The sequence below is a fragment of the Notothenia rossii genome, assembly GCF_949606895.1.
Source record: "Notothenia rossii genome assembly, chromosome: 3".
Classification (NCBI taxonomy): Eukaryota; Metazoa; Chordata; class Actinopteri; order Perciformes; family Nototheniidae; genus Notothenia; species Notothenia rossii.
The window spans coordinates 93,513,742-93,534,148 of record NC_136901.1 but is presented as its reverse complement, the minus strand read 5'-3'; the positions used below and the strand labels follow the sequence as shown (position 1 = coordinate 93,534,148).

The 20,407-nt window shown below is 41.0% G+C and overlaps 1 protein-coding gene across 4 annotated transcripts in view; it reads left to right on the top strand.

Moving 5' to 3' along the window:
• Window positions 1-20,407, top strand: part of LOC307031635 (uncharacterized protein) — an 82,159-nt gene that overhangs the window by 37,713 nt on the left and 24,039 nt on the right. For 3 of the 4 annotated variants that reach the window (XM_079668886.1, XM_079668885.1, XM_079668884.1), the window contains one exon: window positions 7,441-20,393. The gene's annotated coding sequence lies outside the window, so the exon portion shown is untranslated. The remainder of the gene's footprint in view (window positions 1-7,440; window positions 20,394-20,407) is intronic. The other variant, XR_013806018.1, reaches the window with a different exon arrangement.

The window sequence follows — 20,407 nt, the reverse complement described above, 5'->3', positions numbered from 1 at the left end:
ACCCATTCATTATTATCTTTGTATCCGTCTGCGAGCACGACGCCATCTGCAATCGATTTGCTAGTAGACAATGATCCCTCGCTTGCTGTACCTGTTCGCTCTGCTATCGCGTGGAGGGTCTGCTAACAAGCAGCCAACAGAAAGGTTCATGTTAATGTTGTTGCACCTCATGAATGCCTAACACTGTTATCCCCAAATGCCTAACGGCTCGTCCACACACAGGCATGAAAAAAATCTTTCAAAGCTTCGCCCATTCGCTTGAATGGGGTGAGTGACGTAGAAGATTTGTAATCTTCGCCGAACTGCATTGTGGGGAGCGGAGCATGGCTTTGCAAGCATCGTGAGCATCAAAAGTTGAGCAATGTTCAACTTTTGATGCTCCCAATGCTTTCGAAGCTGGCATCAGCCAATCAAATCCCGTTTATGCAAATCCCGCCAGTACAAGCGCTAGCCAATCAAACCGCGTGCAAGCTGGGAGAGCCAGACCGCAGTTCATTTCCACATATTCCAAACGAGATATTACGGTAGCAAATCACCCGGTTCTTTACGACCAGAACTATTTACCGGGATACAAACCGGAGGAACCAGGCATGGAGGGAGGTGGCAGAGACAGTGGGTGAAACTGCTAGGTTTTCGCCTGTTTGGAGAGTTTATATCCAGTTTACTTCGTTTTAACATTGCTATTGCTTTGTATGTCGGGGGCGGGAGACTCATGTGATTGGTTGTTGGTCGCGTTGCTCGCAAAAAATCGCCAAGCTTCAGACACGCCCAGCATCAAGATTTTTCAAGATTTTTTTCATGCCTTTGTGTGGACGGGCCGTAACACTGTTATCCGCAAATGAAAGATCACAACCTGTTTTGAAATATACAATATGAATTAGGCTTGGGCGGTATGACGGTATTACGGTATACCAGGGTATTTCGAAATACCGTCGGTATGATTTTCAATACCGTGACGTCACAGACTGTGCGCCAAATCACAGATGCGTTTCATTCTATTACACTGACACTGAGTTTTGATAGGGACGACATTGGTTGTAATGCACAACACGCGCCAGCAGAGGGCAGGGGAGGGCAGTCCGTCTTTCCCGCTCTCAGAGCTCAGCACAGAGCTGAGCTGAGCAAGATGGCGGCAGCATTTGCCGGCCCCGAACTCGGACAACTAGTAAAAAAGAAAAATGTTTCTGCGCCTGTTTGGGACTATTTTTGGGTTTACTCGTCGCCAGTGACTTCATCCAGCACAACGAGAGACAGAGGCACTTCTTTGGGAATGTTTAAGACGGGGTGAGTGATTGTTGACATTTTTTAATCCTATGCAACTGGTTGATGGTTTTGTAGTGGAGGTCGGACGGTTTTAAAAACGAAAGCATTAACGTGCTAAACATTCACGCGAGTAATCCAATGAATCAAATGGAAATAAGGTTTTTAACACATGCACGGAATAATATTGCCAAACTAGTTAGTGAATATAGCAAACTTTATTCAATAAGTCAAGTATTTACTCCCGGAAAATGTTTATGTATGATGATATATTGTTAACTTAGCTCACAATGGAAACAACGTCGGACATCTACAAACGCGTCCTGTATCCGATCTCAAAATGTGCCATTTGCACAATGTGTCATGTATGCAGCCCTTGTTTTGCACTTGCGCGCATGTCGCGGCACTTTGCGAGCGTGTACCGGCTCGGGCTGCATTTTACACCGAACATATAATATACCGTTCGAAACATCTATTTGCCGCCGAATGCCACCTCGCTCAAGTCGACCCAAGTCATACCGTCATATACCGTATTCCACGGTATGATGTCAGCAAGGTATGACGGTATGAAAAAAATGATACCGCCCAAGCCTAATATGAATGCACATTATGGTTAGATAGAGGTTAGAACGTTGTTGTCTACGATTCTTTAATTGTCAGATCAAGTCTGAAATGTGACTTGCATCACAGCAGCTCGTTGTGTAACATCAACATGGACACATAAGACAAACACAATACATGAGGAACAAACATCAGTGCATGACATTAAGGATTTTGGGAGATGGCCCTGTGGGCCATCTAAGCTAATTTACAGATGGCCCTGAGTCCAATGGAGATTGCCCTTAAAAATGCGCGCCGACGAAATGACGCACGAAGGGTTTGGGGGTCCTCCCCCTAGAACATTTAGATTTTTGCAGGTCTTAGATGCTGTCTGGTGCATTCTATGAACTGAATTATAAGTTGAACCACCACAATATTACAATTTCAATTGTATTCTTCATTTCACTTGTTTGTGTTTGCTCTCTTGCATGCCCTGCATAGCTATAATAAATACTTAAGTTGTTGGTCAAGACACTTTCCATCTGATGAAGGCAAATGCCTTCCCAGATGTAAAAAAGTAGAAAACATTACATGCAGTTATAACTGCCAAAACAAACATTATTTACGCTATTATGGCCCCTGTTAAAAATGTTTGTAACGTTATCTACTGTAAGTTGGTCGAAGGAATGCTTCCTCATCCGGAAGCTGACCGAGCAGACCCGAGCAGCAGCAGTCGAGAGGAGCCGAGCGCATCCACGAAGCACACAAAATGGCGACGTCAGAGTTCCCGTTCTAAATCGAAATCTCTTCGGTCAAAATGTCCGGTCAAAATAATTTCCCTTTAGCGCAATACCGCTTCAGTTGTGCCACTTATGTGACAGACAAGAAGAGTATGTGACAGACAAGAGTAGTCAATTCTAATGTGTAAAACTTAATGTGGAGAAAGAGATGTCCTGTATGGGTTGATTGTGCGTTGATCTGTTGCTAATGCCTCGGTGTTCCGGTGGGCATGTAAACAAATGCATAATGCTGCGCTATACTTTGTGGCCTCACCCAGTTGCATAGCGACACTTATTGTTTAGGTCAAAGTGTCTTTTAATAAGCAGGTAGTCATATCATATATATAATGATAATCATTAGCTAAAACTAGCTGGATCTGATTGATATGGACATAAACGCGAGTGAAGTCTAATCTGACGGGACAGAGAGATCAGCTGCTGCTGACGAATCGACACGCAACTCTTCATGATCACATGCAGCGTTGAGCAGACAAAACACACACTTCAGGTTAGAATATCACACGTAGCTATTTTAATTACCTCTCAAACTACCGTAACTAGTTATAGATATGTTTAGTTTCACTGTCGGGTCACTCATTACTGGATCCGCAAGCTGCATGATACTGGCATAATAGATTGCCCGATCGGGCAACCAGCAGGTGAGGCTTCATGGCCCGAGCTAAATACTAGATGGCCCCGGGCCATCGGGCAGTCCTTAATGTCGAGTACTGAACATGTAACATAACAGCAAGATCAGTGAGAGCTGCTCAAAGAGCCTTCAGCGTGCATCTGATCTGGATTCAGCTCTGTGTTTACTGAGAGGATTGACTGGAGCACAAAGGATGCTTCAGGCTGACTTTAGTGAATCTCCATTAGATGGTAGCACTTCAGATTCTCTGTTAGAGCATGCTTTGGGTCCCAGATGATGCTGTTGGACAGCCTCTCAGGTTATGATGGAGTCAGAAAGTCTCTGACAGGGTGACCAACAATCTTTGAGCAGATTTCTAACAGGTGGAGCAGTTTTGCCGAAGTAACAGCATGCTGATACCGGTTAGTAAAAACCATGAATTAATGCTTTGACAAGTCTGCAGACAGACGGCAGGCGAGAAACCTTTTTAAAATGCCTGTTTTCTGAATGGATATCGGCTAAGCTAACGTTGTATATGCTCCGACCGTCCACACTCACAACAACATCCTATACTGACATAAATAAACCAGCGACTGTATTCGCCATGACACAGACAGTCTGTGGTTTGTACTTGTGTCTAGTTTCTGAACAGATATGAGGAGCTCTGAGGCCTAACAGCTAACGGCTGATGTTGGTTTTGTGGTTCACATTGAAGATGACGTCACGGCTCTGCCTACACTGCGTTACTATAGTTACTGCCCCAGTTTCTAAACTGTATTGGAAACGCAGGATAAAGTGAGCCTGGCCTACCAAGGCCTACCTATACCGTACTAAGCAGTGCGAGGCCCTGCCGTGGAAATGCGCCATACGTGGATGTCATTGAAGACCTTTACAAGAGCAGTCTCAGTGCTGTGGTTTGGACGAAAGCCTGACTGGAACACATCCAAACAGCTATTTAAATGCAAGAAGTTACTCAACTGTTGAAAAACAACTTTTTCAATGATTTTACCTAGAAATGGGAGGTTTGATATGGGCCTGTAATTGTTCATTACTGAAGCATCTAGATTATTCTTTTTTAAAAGCGGTTTAATGACTGCAGTTTTCAGAGCCTGTGGAAAAACACCTGAGTGAAGAGACTTGTTTACTATGTGAAGTAGATCTGAGGCCATGCAAGGAAAAACATCTTGGAAAAATCCTGTTGGAATAATATCAAGGCAGCAGGAGGAGGATTTTAGAAGTTGTATAATGACCTCTACACTCAAAGAAATGAAATGTTAGATTTACTTAATCCAGTTATGTCAACCGGTTGCACGTAACAAGGCTAAGTAAATAGGATTCAGACTAGTAAACTAATATTTACTTCTTGCATTTAAGTAAATCTTACCTAAGCATCTTAATTACATTCTACATCATACAGTTATGTTGTATTTGCTTAACACAGTTATGTTGAATTTACTTAAATTGTTGTTTTTACTTAACCCAATTATGTTGTATTTACTTAAAGTGTGCACTGATTTACCTAACACAGTTAGGTTGTAATTACTTAACACAAATTAGTTCCATTTATGTTGTAGGATTGTGTTATTTGCACTCAATATACTTTAATCCAAATTGCTCTATCAATATAAGTAATTCAAATGACTACAACTCAGTAATTTGTTTTCCCCTCACTTTATTTAAAATGTTCATTTTAGACAAAGTGCAGGAGTGTACACTTATAACATTGCATTTTGCAAACAACCATCTGAATTGTGACAACAATTCAAGAACAAAAAAACTCTTAACTAGACCCTCCAGAAAAACGCGATTCTGCGATCGCAGAATTTACCGCATAATCAGCAAAATGCCGCATATTTATCAAAAGGCCGCATAATCCCCGCATTTTTCCACACAAAGTTGAGGGGGAAAAAAGTTGACTCGTGAAGTCATCAGCTCGCGCATCACAGAATGTAAACAACACTGTATAGAGTGAACGTGTGGAGCTCCCACGATAGAGAAAACACCAAGATGAAAAAATCTAATCCATCTCATTTACCGACGAACATTTCTACTAAAGACCGTGCAAAAAGTGGGGGGAAACTATTCTGCACCCCGTGCAACTGTGTGTTGGAGCATAAGAGAAAATCGACGGGGACGACCCACTTTGATTCATGCAAACATTCGAAAATGCTTTCTGCTGCTGCGGACAAGAAAGCCATTCAACTCCCGTTCACCGAGGCATCAACCTCCAAAACCCTTTCGAGGGCTACAAGAAACGAAGTGAGTAGCCTACAAGATTGAAGCTGGTCAGATAACGAACGAGTAAATGAAAACGGAATGAGGCGGAGAAGTGTGTGTGTGTGTGTGTGTGTGTGTGTGTGTGTGTGTGTGTGTGTGTGTGTGTGTGTGTGTGTGTGTGTGTGTGTGTGTGTGTGTGTGTGTGTGTGTGTGTGTGTGTGTGTGTGTGTGTGTGTGTGTGTGTGTGTGTGTGTGTGTGTGTGTGTGTGTGTGTGTGTGTGTGTGTGTGTGTGTGTGTGTGTGTGTGTGTGTGTGTGTGTGTGTGTGTGTGTGTGTGTGTGTGTGTGTGTGTGTGTGTGTGTGTGTGTGTGTGTGTGTGTGTGTGTGTGTGTGTGTGTGTGTGTGTAAAAAAAAACGACGGGGAAACGATTATTTTGAAAACGATTTAATCGGGCGATTATTTCATCGATTAGTTGACTAATCTAACGATTATTTTTCTGTTGTTCGATTTATAAAAAACATGTGTCTCATAAATACCAAAAAACATTACTTCATTCATGACAACTGCGCACCAGCTTACGTGCAGCCCTGGCCTGGACATTGCTTGGCTCCGTTAGTTGACATACATTGATACTGTAAGCTGACTAACGCTAGTCTAATGTTATGTTTGACTCGTAAACGACCACAACATGAGTTAGCTCTCTGTGCAGTTTGTTCGTTCCGGGTTAGTAGCGGCTAGATAGTGGTGTTCTGCAGACGTAAACTAGCTACCATTCCAGCCAACATTAAATCCTGACAAACGTTAACTAACACACAGCTGGCGCCGCTAGCTAGGTAGCTAACATTAACTACTAACCAACCAAGCACGAACATACCGCACAGAGAGCTATAAGATAGTTAGCACTACCGAAGTGCACAGAGCTCAAGCTGCACAACACACTAGGGCTGTTCCTATTTATGAATATGCTTTTATTTTGAAGGAGAGGTAGCGCTGTTGACAGGAAGTTGTTGTTGCTATGGAAACAACGTGACAGAGATTAACGGAGAAAAGTAATATCTACATATAAAGACGGAGAAAGTAAACGATAAAGTTTATGGTTAAGTGTTAGCACCCCCCGAACAAGCTCTTACGTTGATATTGGAGATGTCAATAAATTCAATTTGAAAGACCTAGGGCGAGATGTTTTTGTTTGGGCGCTTTTTACAGGGCTTCGTGCGCAATCCTGTGAGGAGGAGGTGTTAGCCGTTTCATTCTCCATAGTGTTTAAAGTGCGATTGCGAACTGCTCGTTGTTGTTTTGGGTGACCCACGTGTGTGTGGTGATGCGTCGACGCGGAAATATGTCGTCGACGATATTTTGAAGTCGACGCATCGCTACAGCACTAATACATAGGTCAAGGCAGACTGGTTCACAGACTCTCCTGTTTTGCCGATCCGGTGCTTGAACAAATAACTCTAGACCCCTGGCTGAAATGTCCCTAAAATGAAGTCCGAGTCTGAAATATATCTCAAATAATGTATGTATTTCCCCACATAAACATAACAGTCTGCAATGAAACGGCTGTCTCCTGTGCGCTCCACTTCCTACTTACTACTGCGAACGAGATACTTTCTCTTTTCTTTTTTTTTCATTGCCCTCTAGGGGCTTAGTACAATGCAAATATTTTATTTTAAAAAGTAAAGTCCTTTCGAGTCATCTGTCTCAAGCCTAAGTCAAGTCTCAAGTCATGGATTCAAAGTCAAGTCGAGTCTTTTATCAATGTTAGTCAAGCAAGTCTCAAGTCAAAAAATATGCAAGTACATTCATGTGACTCGAGTCCCCCACCTCTGGTATATACTTTGGTTAGAATATTGCTATATTACTGTATCAAATATAATACAAATATAATAAACAAACAGTTGATAAGTAGTATTTTGTTAACTCAAGGTTTATATTAAGTGAGTTTTTATTGTGTTAACTTGTCTATTTATGCTTTTTAGATTGACTTTCTCTCTTTCTCTGTCCGTCTGTTCTAGAAACCGAAAGGAAGAGAGAGACGTCACAGCTGTCAGCAATGTGACAAATCCTTTACAACATCTGAACATTTAAAGAGCCACTTGCGTATTCACACGGGAGAAAAACCGTATAGCTGTGAAGAGTGTGGGAAAACTTTCACTACATCAGGTTCTCTCAAATCACATCAACGTATTCACACTGGAGAAAAACCTTACAGCTGTGAAGAGTGTGGGACAACTTTCACTAGATCAAGTGATCTCAAATCACATCAACGTATTCATACTGGAAAAAAACCTTACAGCTGTGAAGAATGTGGGACAAGTTTCACCAGATCAGATACTCTCAAATCACATCAACGTATTCACACGGGAGAAAAACCTTACAGCTGTGAAGAATGTGGGACAACTTTCACTACATCAAGTTATCTCAAAACACATCAACGTATTCATACTGGAGAAAAACCTTACAGCTGTGAAGAGTGTGGGACAACTTTCAATACATCAAGTCATCTCAAAACACATCACCGTATTCATACTGGAGAAAAACCGTACTGGTGTGAAGAGTGTGGGAAAATGTTCACTAGATCAGATGCTCTCAAATCACATCTTCGTGTTCATACTGGAGAAAAACCATACAGCTGTGAAGAGTGTGGGACAACTTTCACTACATCAAGTTATCTCAAAACACATCAACGTATTCATACTGGAGAAAAACCTTACAGCTGTGAAGAGTGTGGGAAAACTTTCACTACATCAAGTCATCTCAAAACACATCACCGTATTCATACTCGAGAAAATCCGTACTGGTGTGAAGAGTGTGGGAAAACGTTCACGAGATCAGATGCTCTCAAATCACATCTTCGTGTTCATACTGGAGAAAAACCATACAGCTGTGAAGAGTGTGGGGCAACTTTCACTACATCAAGTTATCTCAAAACACATCAACGTATTCATACTGGAGAAAAACCTTACAGCTGTGAAGAGTGTGGGAAAACTTGCACTACATCAAGTAATCTCAAAACACATAACCGTATTCATACTGGAGAAAAACCGTACTGGTGTGAAGAGTGTGGGAAAACGTTCACTAGATCAGATGCTCTCAAATCACATCTTCGTGTTCACACACTCTTAAAACCATAGTGGTGTTAAGAGTGTGGGAAAAAATGTCTTAAAGTATTCACCTTAAAGGCCATGAGCGAGTTTCACTGTTCATTAATCTGCCGAGTAGTTAATGTTGTGACTTTAAACTTTGATTGGGATGTTTTTGATAGTTCCTGTTGAGTTAGCAGTCTGTTCTGGTCTAAAAGAACCAATGATTCATGTATCTAGAACATATTTACGATGTTTTCAGTTTGATCCTATTCTCTTGTTGAAATGATCAGACTACCAAAAATAAAATGGCCTTAGAAACAGACTCGCAACCCTGCATATCTGTTGTGTTTTGCAGCATATTATAAACATGTCATTCCCTTATTTTCAAATACCACAGGTTGTGTAGTGATGTATTTGAGGTGTACTGTCCACATTATAGATTTGAAGTCGTGCAGTCAATGTATGCAAAGTGTTAAGGACCTTGGTCTCAGACTCAAAAAGGCCTTTCTCGCCTCCCTGTCCACTTTGCATACCTGAGATCCTGCAGTCATTTCTCAAAGATGGTGTGTCATATAGGGTGGTGCAATCTCCTGATGAGACTGTATTATAGTGGAAATCTGAAATCCTAGAAAACAAGATAACATTAGGATAATCAATTTATACAACCCATGTCCAAATCTAACCACTGATATATTTAAAGAAATAGCAGGAAATAAACATAGGAAGGAAGTTTGGTGTGGTGATTTCAATGCACACAACAGTCTATGGGGCAGCAACCATACAGACAGTAACGGAAATATAGTGGAAGAAATGCTGGAGGAAAGAACACTGGTATGCCTTAATGATGGACATGGAACAAGAGTAGATGTACACAGGGGGAAAGTCTCATGCCTGGATCTGACATTAGTGTCAAACTGTTTGGTTCATACATGCAAATGGTTTGTTTTGAATAACTCCACTGTAGGAAGTGACCATTATCCAGTGCTTACTAAAATGAATAATAATGTATATATGCAGGAAGGAAGTGTAATAACCAGGTGGTGCTTTGCTAAAGCCGATTGGGGGAAATGTAAGATATGGTGTGAGGAGTCGGTATACCTGCTAACATCAGAGGGAAGCATAGAGGTAATTACAAGCCAAATAACAGAACATATACTAAATGCAGCAGAGAACAGTATACCCAAAGCAACAACCAAGGGTAGGAAGAAAGTGGTGCCATGGTGGAATGAGGAATGCAGCAGGGCTAATAAAGAGCGGAGCAATGCATTTAGAGAATTAAAGAAAAACATGACACAAAATAATGTGATAGTTTCAAAGGAAAAGGGCAGCTGCTCGAAGGACAATCAAATATACACAAAAGAGAACATGGAGATAATTGTGGTCTACCATTGGCAGAGGAGTAACATTAGGTGATGTCTGGTCCATGTTTAAGCAGATGAGTGGGAAAAGGAAATCTCTTAAAATTCCAGCCTTGGTGGATGGGGAGAGGCTGGCAGTGGCAGATAAAGAGAAGGCAGGTATGTTAGGAAGGACACTTGCAGCAGTACATAGTGGGGAGCATCTCAGTGATATCCATAGGCAGCAAAAACAGCAGTTACTAGCAGAGAATGAGAACGTGAAGGAGAAGAGACAGGATAATAGGTCAGCTCTGGATGTGGAATTTACAATGTCAGAACTCAAAATAGCCTTACAAGGTACAGCATATACAGCCCCAGGACAAGACCAGCTATGTTTAGACAGTTACCTATGGAAACTATGAAAATGGTGCTGAGTCTTTTCAATAAAATCTGGAGAGAAGGAGATATGCCAAGTGTGTGGAAAACAGCAATCGTGCTACCATTCAATAAGCCAGGGAAAGATACAGCTAACCCCAGTAACTACAGACCAATAGCTCTTACATCACACCTATGTAAATGGATGGAAAAGATCATTGTCCGTAGGCTCTCACATGTGCTGGAACAGAAAGGGCTACTGAGTAGTTTTCAGAGCGGATTTCGTAAAGGGCGGTCCACAATAGATGCGTTAGTAAGAGTGAGTAACGATGTGGAAAAAACATTGAAAATGAAAGAGATAATGGCAATAGTGTACTTTGACATTGAAAAGGCGTATGACTCTATGTGGAGGGATGGGCTACTGATCAAATTGGGTAGAATGGGTATTGGACGGAGAATGTTCAATTGGGTGAGGGCCTTTTGAACAGACAGGACATTTAGAGTAAAGGTTGGAGCAGATATTTCCAATTATTTTGAAATAGGAAATGGTATTCCCCAAGGGAGTGCAGTCAGTCCAATATTATTTAACATCATGATTAATTATATATTTACATGCTTAGACACATGCATACAATCGGCTCTGTACGCAGATGATGGGGCTATTTGGATGAGGGGAAGAACTGCCCCATACGTAATGGAGAATATAGCTAGAGCGATTAAAAAAGTGGAGAGGTGGTCATATAACTGGGGATTGAAAATGTCAGAAAGCAAGTCATGCTACATGGTATTTACTAGGGATGCACCGAATATTCGGCCACCGAAAATAGTTAAAAAGGCCCTTTCGGTTTTCGGCCTAAAGTCAGAGAACAGGGTTACGTTGATCATACTCCGCTTATTTGTCCGGGTGTTTTGATTTCAAGTGGTGGAGTAATCCCGAAGTGGTGAAAGTCTTTGCAGTTACACCCCCTCGAGAAATGTCAGCTGAACACGTTTTACAAATCGCAATCTGCGGCTCTTTCTCTGATATTATAAAATATCTCCAAGAAGCAGACATGTTAGGCTTGTTTGAGATGCGTTGCGGCTCGCCTCGAAAGTAGACGAGAATAGCCGATCGCAGCCGGGGGAGGTCTCAAAAAGCTCGCCTGAAGTCGGACAGCTCCGAGTCGGCTTCTTCTTCTTCTTCTTCTACTTCTTCGCCTTCTTCTCTCGGTTTTTTGGCGGATTGCAAACAACTTTAAGGTGCATACCGCCACCTCCGCAGTCGGCTTGACTCGGTTTGCATTTATAAAGAATGTACACATGTGTTTTAATCGTTAATGTCATATTATGTACTAAGTAAATACATTTGTTCCTGCTCAAGATTAGATTAAACTCTATTGTTGTTGCACAGATTACAGGTACTGAGACAACGAAATGCAGTTTAGCTTCTAACCAGGAGTGCAACAAGCAGTAAAGTGAAAAGTAATGTACACAATCTAGAATAAAATATAGAATGAATTGAATGATGAATAAACAGTGAGGGGTATGAATACACACAGCAGCCTGTGAGCAGTATGAACAGTGTGTATGAATATGCTAAGATGTATAAAGTATGAAAACGGTAAGCAGTGCAAGTATAGTATAACATATGTAAATATTAATTTCATGATGATAAACATTGTGGAACACTGATGAAAAATGTTAATGGAGGGGTAACGTAAAACTGACACCAAACAACAACAGACTTTTGCCGAGCCAATTGTTCAGAAGGGGCATAACGTGAAACCCGCAGGTCCCCACCAACCCGTTCACGTATCTAACAGATATTCCCCACTCAGCGAGACACCCGCTGAGAAGCCAACTCTGGTTATTGGTAGCTCTATTATGAGACACGTGAATTTAGAGACCGAAGCGTCCACAGTCACATGCATTCCGGGGGCCAGAGCGGGCGACGTTGAGGCGCATCTTAGACTGCTGGCTAAAAATAAACGTAAATACAGTAGGATTGTTATTCACGTCGGTGGTAATGATGTTCGTTTACGCCAATCAGAATGCACCAAACTTAATGTGGCGTCGGTGTGTAGTTATGCTAAAACAATGTCGGACACGGTAATCTTCTCTGGTCCCCTCCCCAATCTGATCAATGATGACATGTATAGCCGCATGTCATCATTTCTGGTTGTCTTGGTGGTGCCCAGCAAACAATGTGGGCTTCGTGAATAATTGGACAGCCTTTTGGGGAAAACCTGGTCTGATTAAGAGAGACGGCATTCATCCTACTTTGGAAGGTGCGAATCTCATTTCGGCAAACATTTCAGGGCTCTGTGGACTTAATCCATGACAAACTGGAGTTGAGACCAGGAGGCAGAGTCGCAGTCTTACACGCTTCTCTGCGCTCTCTCCTAGGCAGTCATCCATAGGAATTCCGACCCCAATAAAATACCCAATATTAACGGTGTGTGTGTCTGCCCAAGGACAATTTAAGGTAAAACCTAATAGAGGTGTCATACATAATAACCTAATAAAAGTAAATGTAACAACTACTACAGTGCAACAAAACAGGAAGATTAAATGTGGTCTCTTAAACATAAGATCTCTAGCATCTAAAGCAATACTGGTAAATGATTTAATATCAGATTATAATATTGATATATGCTGTTTCACTGAAACTTGGTTGAGACATGAAGAATATGTCAGCATAAATGAGGCCACTCCACCCAGCCATATCAATACTCATATTGCCCGAGGCACGGGCCGAGGAGGTGGAGTTGCAGCAATCTTTGACTCAAGTTTACTTATCAATACTAAACAAAAATTAAATTATACCTCCTTTGAAAGCCTCATTTTCAGTCTTACGCATCCGACCTGGAAAACTTTGCAGCCAATTTTATTTGTTACAGTGTACCGTGCACCAGGTCCTTATTCAGAATTCTTATCAGAATTCTCTGAGTTATCATCAGCTTTGGTTCTTAAAACAGATAAAGTAATTATCGTAGGTGACTTTAATATTCATGTTGACGATGATAAAAATAGCCTTACTGTTGCATTTAACTCTATATTAGATTCTGTTGGTTTCTTTCAGAGTGTAAATAAACCAACCCACTGCTATAATCACACTCTTGACCTTGTTCTGACTTATGGTATTGAAATTGAGCAACTATTAGTCGAACCGCATAATCCTGCTTTATCCGACCATTTCTTAGTAACTTTTGAAGTACTGTTACTAGACTACAAAGCATTAGCCAAAAGCTCCTGTAGCAGAAACCTATCTGTTAGTGCTATAGCCAAAGTTAAGGAAGAGATTCCACCAATACTTAACTCGATAGCATGTCTGCATGTAGGGGAGGAAACTTATACAAAATGTACACCACCCCAAATTGATCATGTTGTTGATAGTGCTACAGATGCGCTGCGAATAAAATTAGACTCTGTTGCTCCTTTGAAAAAGAAGAAAATAAAACAACATAGATTAGCTCCATGGCATAATGCCGAAACCCGCAAAATAAAGCAAAAGTCGAGACAACTTGAAAGGATATGGCGTTCCACTAAACTTGAAGAATCTCGTTTAATTTGGCATATTACTCTCAATGAATATAAGAAAGCACTGCGTAAAGCGAGAGCAGCATACTACTCTTCATTAATAGATGAGAATAAGAATAATGCAAGATTTCTTTTCAGCACTGTAGCCAGGCTGACAGAGAGCCACAGCTCGACTGAGCCTTCTATTCCCATAGCACTCAGTAGCAATGATTTTATGTGCTTTTTTAACGATAAAATTGTTACTCTTAGAAACAAAATCAATGACCTCTTGCCTTTGACCAGTATAGTGTTATCAACAGCTCCCGGAAACGTAAGTTCTAATATTACACTAGATAGTAAACTAGAATGCTTTCCAGCCATAAACCTTGAACAATTAAATTCAATGATTCTCTCTTCTAAACCATCAATGTGTATCTTAGACCCGATTCCAACTAAGCTGTTAAAATAAGTTTTTCCATTAATTAGCACTTCTTTATTAAATATTATGAATGTGTCTTTATTATCAGGCTATGTTCCACAATCATTCAAAGTAGCAGTGATAAAACCGCTTCTTAAAAAGCACAACCTCGATCCAGAGGTTTTAGCCAACTATAGACCTATTTCTAATCTTCCGTTCCTCTCAAAAATTCTTGAGAAAGCAGTCTCAAAACAGCTGTGTGATTACTTAAAAAACTATGATTTATTTGAAGATTTTCAGTCTGGCTTTAGAACACAACATAGCACAGAGACAGCTCTGGTTAAAGTCACAAATGACCTTGTAATAGCCTCTGACAAGGGACTTGTCTCTATTCTTGTCTTGCTCGATCTTAGTGCTGCATTTGATACTATCGACCATGATATCCTATTGCAAAGACTAGAGCACTTAGTTGGCATACAGGGAACTGCTTTAGGCTGGTTTAGGTCCTATCTATCTGAACGCTCTCAGTTTGTACGTGTCAACGATGAATCTTCCATGCAAACCAAAGTTAGCCATGGAGTGCCACAGGGCTCAGTGCTTGGACCTATTTTGTTCACCCTATATATGCTTCCGTTAGGCAATATTATAAGGAATCATTCTGTAAACTTTCATTGTTATGCGGATGATACTCAACTATATTTATCAATCAAGCCTGATGAAATTAATCATCTAAATAAAATTCAAGACTGCCTCAAGGACTTAAAAACGTGGATGACCTTAAGTTTTTTGATGTTAAACACGACCAAAACTGAAGTTATTGTACTTGGCCCGAAGAATCTACGAAACAAATTATCTAAAGATATATTAACTATGGATGGCATTAATTTGGCCTCCAGTGAGACTGTAAGGAATCTTGGTGTTATATTTGATCAGGATTTATCCTTTAACACCCACATAAAATCCATTTCAAGGACCGCCTACTTCCATCTACGTAACATTGCAAAAATCAGGCATATCTTGCCTCAAAACGATGCAGAGAAACTAGTCCATGCATTTGTTACTTCAAGGCTGGATTATTGTAACTCCTTATTATCAGGGTGTACCAAGAAGTCAGTCAAGTCGCTTCAGCTGATTCAAAATGCTGCAGCTCGTGTACTAACCAGAGTTAGGAAAAGGGACCACATTACTCCTGTTCTGGCTGCCTTACACTGGCTCCCTATAGAACACAGGATAGAATTTAAAATTCTTCTTCTCGCCTACAAAGCCCTTAATGGGCAGGCGCCATCTTACCTTAAATAACTCATTATACCCTATTGTCCTACTAGGGCATTGCGTTCCAAGAATGCAGGGTTGTTGGTTGTTCCTAGAGTCTCTAAAAGTACAATGGGAGCCAGAGCCTTTTCTTATCAAGCTCCACTTTTGTGGAATCAGCTTCCAGTTTGTGTTCGGACGGCAGACACCCTATCCGTTTTTAAGAGTGCGCTTAAGACCTTCCTTTTTGATAAAGCTTATAGTTAGGGCTGATTAGATTCAGCCCCTAGTTTTGCTGATATAGGCTTAGTTTGTCGGGGGACATCTTACTTCTTCCTTCTCTCTGTCTATACCTGTGTACTCTCATGTTCCGATTAACCCAGCTTCCCCAAATTTATTTCTTTTTGGTGTCTATATACGCCGGGATCCGGAGTCATGGATGATCCTGCGGTCCTGTGTCATGGATTGCGAGTCCTGGATCTTGAGTCGTGGCTGTGGTCCTGGATCATAAGTCCTGGATGGATATCCTCGTGGATTCATCTTCTTATTATACACACATGCATTTCCAAACATTTGGACTACCTATGTTGCAAATGTATTATCTTTTCAATTTATACACGGCATCTATTGCACGTCTGTCCGTCCTGGGAGAGGGATCCCTCCTCTGTTGCTCTCCCTGAGGTTTCTCCCATTTTTCCCTTTAAACTGTGGGGTTTTCTCTGGAAGTTTTTCCTTGTACGATGTGAGGGTCTAAGGACAGAGGGTGTCGTATTGTCATACTGATATTCTGTACAAACTGTGAAGTCCACTGAGACAAATGTAACATTTGTGATATTGGGCTATATAAATAAACATTGATTGATTGATTGAGAGCTTCATCAGCAGCACGGGGTAAAACCCACCAATGAGCGCTCAGCTGGAGATACCAGCGAGTCCTTTCCCATCAAGCATTTTGCTTCCGCAGCCCGTGGAGAGGAACTGCGCCGCCTCGCCGCGCCTCGCTCTCAAGGCTGCGGGCGTCTTTGTCCCGCGAGATTTCAACGTCTCATGTGAGCAAGCCTCCAGAGCAAGTCGGACAAAATGACTAACCATCATGCAACGTACGAACAAGACGTTGATCGAAATTGCGCAGGTCTGCGCAGGTCTCGCTTGTCTCAAACAAGCCTGTTGGCTGTGAGCCAGCCGCGAGCATGGTCGCGCGCCGTGCTTGTCGCCGCGTTTTGATTACGTCATCACAACAACACGTTAGGTTACCAAACTTATCGGTGCATTTGTTGTTGTTGAAGGCCTGGCTGTTACAGTCTTTATTTACACTATTTTGTTGTAGGCCTACTGGCCTAGATGTTTATGCAGTTTTAAAGCACCTTGGCTTTGTTCTGAATGCACTTTGTTGTAGTTATCCTACAGAGAAAATAAAATGCACTTGACTTGGAATTAATGTACTGTATTTATTCAAAAGTGCTGAATAAATGTTTTATGGACCCATAATAGTGATTATTATTTAAGTTAAGTTTTGCCATAATCATGTCTTTTTCCATAATCAGGTAGCTGAAAAACATTGGTAAAAAATGTATACATTATATATATTTCTATTAATCATTTTCGGCATTCGGTTTTCGGCCAACTGTTTCCTATTTTCGTTATCGGCTGTGTATTGGAGCGATAAAGTCATCCCCTATCAATGCAGTTCTGATAGAAGCACGAGAGATGCCTCTGGAGATCAGAAGAGAGAGACTTGCTCTGTCATACTGGGTCAGGCTACAAGGAAGTGGAGAAGAAAATATTTCAAACAGAATATTACAGGATTGCTGGGAATATGCAAAATTACAGGGACGTGGGTTTGGCTGGATGAGTAAGGAAAGAACGAGGGCATATGGAGTGGAGAATATCACGCTTGCCAAAGCAACCCCATTTAGCAGTGTTCCCCCATGGCTGTTCCCAGAAGCTAAAATAGATGTGAGTATTGTAGAAAGGAAAAAAGAGTGGCTAATAAATGAAGTGGGAATTAAAACGAGTATCTGAACGAAAAGTACTACAATTACCTACAAATGTATACAGATGGTTCTAAGAACAAGGAAGAGTGTGTTGAAGTTGGCATATACATCCCAGACTTTAAAATATCTATTTTAAAAAGAACGTCTGATCAATTATCAGTGTATACAGCAGAAATGCTTGCTGTAATAATAGGATTGCAGTGGGTTGAAGAGGTCAGACCAGAAAGGGTGGTGATATGCACAGATTCATTGTCCATATTACAAAGCATACAATCAACAACAACTACTAGAGAAGACATTCTCATAGAACTGAATCAGAGCCTGTTAAGACTGCACAGAAGCGGCATAGATCTGCAGTCCTGCTGGGTGCCTGCTCATGAGGGGGGGAAAGGGAACGAGTGTGCATGAGGGGGTGAAAGGGAACAAGTGTGCTGATAAATTACTAAAAAGTGCACAACAAAAGCAAATAACATTACCAGTTCAACTTGGAGAAGGAGAAGGAAAAGCAGTAATTAAGAAGAAAGGGATGGAGATCTGGCAGAAAGAAAGACCAGAAAGGCAAGGACTATCACAAAGTACAAAAGACAATTACAATTAATATTCATAAAGAAAGAAATAGAAGGGAGGAAATCATGATGACTAGACTCAGAATAAATCACACGGCTTTGAACAGTACGCTGTATATCATGGGGGAAAGTGACAGTAACAAGTGTGGGAACTGTGCAGTAAAAGATGTAGAACATATCTTGTTACACTGTGACATCTATAAAGCTGAAAGAGAAAAACTAAAGGATGAAGTTTTAGAGGCAGAGAGGGAGTGGAGTGTGGTTGGTGTTTTGGGAACAAAAGGAGAGGGAGTAAGAGCTACCAGAAAGGCACTGTTTAAATTCTTGAGTGAAACTGGGGTAGGAAAAATAATTTAACATTAGGTCAGGAAAGAACATAGATTTGTTTTTTGTTTTATTTATTTCATGGTTGTATTGATTTATTGATTTATTTTAATTTGATTAGAGCATAAGTTAAAGAGTTGGAATGATGTGATGATACATATTCATGTACAGTAGGTGGCGGTATGCACCTTTAAGGTGTTTGCAATCCGCTAAAAAGCAAGAGAAGAAGAAGAAAAGCAAGAGAAGAAGAATAAACCGAGAGAAGAAGAAAAAGAAGAAGAGGTGGTGAGTGGATTAAACACACGCGGAGGTTTCATTAAGTGTATTTACACCTGTTAGCTTAGTTTACAGTTAATCACGAATCAGAAGTAATCTTTTTTAACACAGCTGTAATATTGGAAGAAAGAAACTCACAAAAAAACTTTAAAATGTGCGCCAAAAATAGTCTCAAATTATCTTTAAATAAAGGCTAAAAGCTATTGGCTAACAGCTACAGTCTAAAAGCCATCGGCTAACAGCTACAGTCTAAAAGCTAAAGTCTAACATGCAACGTCTTAAAGCTAACGGCTAACGGCTAACAGCTAACAGCTACAGTTATTATTCCAGTTCGGCTCTGGGTGAGTAACAGTTGATTTGTAATGCTAAGCTGACTTTATTTTAGTTATTTATTACACCAGTTGTCTTTAAGACAGTTTGAGTTGTTGTGTTGGTGCTCTTTACCATAGATATAGTTTTAAATATATGCTTATTAGCATCGCCATTCACTGTGACACAGCGTTTCCCCCATTGAAATGAATGGGGTTCTTCAGTTAGCAGCTAACGCTAAGCTAAGCTAAGCGACGGTTTAGCTCATTAGATAAATAGATATACTTTATTTAAATAATTATTTACCTTAAACTTAGAAATGATTGTTTCACAGCAGAAGTGTTTTCAGGCATTACGCAAGTTAAGCATATTTAAAAGATACAATAAGATATAATAAAAATGAAGCATTAGCAGCAAGTTTGCACACGGGACACATATCACTAGAGTATCTAAAGAATACACAATATACAGAAAATACTGTATATATGGAGTACATTAAACAGTCTTACTTGCTAATGTTTGCTTTCTGTGTTAACTTAGTGATAGTTAATGACACAGATAGCGTTATAATCGTGGTTCAAACAACCGTTAATGTCACTTTCTATGTGAATAAAGTCATTTTAATCAAATAAAAGTGAACAAACTGTAAGTTAGAATGTAAGTTACTACACAGATTATGATGAATTATATCTAAATATTTGTATTGTATTAATAATAATTTATACAGAAAACCAACTTGCTATCGTAATGGTTAAAGTCATTTGCATGTAATGTTAATAACTATCTGACCTTTCTATCATTTTCTCCTCTGCTTAACATCACATTTACTAAATGGATCAATTTGGAACATGTTTACGTCACAGCAGCATAGATGAGACAAGGCACTGCACATGATGTAATAAAACACTACATATAAGCATCTAGAAATGGAACATATCATTGAATAAACCTTTTGAATTCCTCATCTTCACTCCTGACAGTTTTCCACCTGAAGCAGCTCTGTGGTCTTCATCAGGACCCAGTGTCCCCATAGAGGACCTGAAGCAGCTCTGTGGTCTTCATCAGGACCCAGTGTCCCCAGAGAGGACCTGAAGCAGCTCTGTGGTCTTCATCAGGACCCAGTGTCCCCAGATAGGACCTGAAGCAAATCTGTGGTCTTCATCAGGACCCAGTGTTCCCAGAGAAGACCTGAAGCAGCTCTGTGGTCTTCATCAGGACCCAGTGTTCCCAGAGAGGACCTGAAGCAGCTCTGTGGTCTTCAACAGGACCCAGTGTTCCCAGAGAGGACCTGAAGCAGCTCTGTGGTCTTCATCAGGGCCCAGTGTTCCCAGAGAGGACCTGAAGCAGCTCTGTGGTCTTCATCAGGACCCAGTGTCCCCAGATAGGACCTGAAGCAGCTCTGTGGTCTTCATCAGGACCCAGTGTCCCCAGAGAGGACCTGAAGCAGCTCTGTGGTCTTCATCAGGACCCAGTGTTCCCAGATAGGACCTGAAGCAGCTCTGTGGTCTTCTCAGTGTTTCCAGCTTAAAAGAAGGTGGGTGTGTGTGT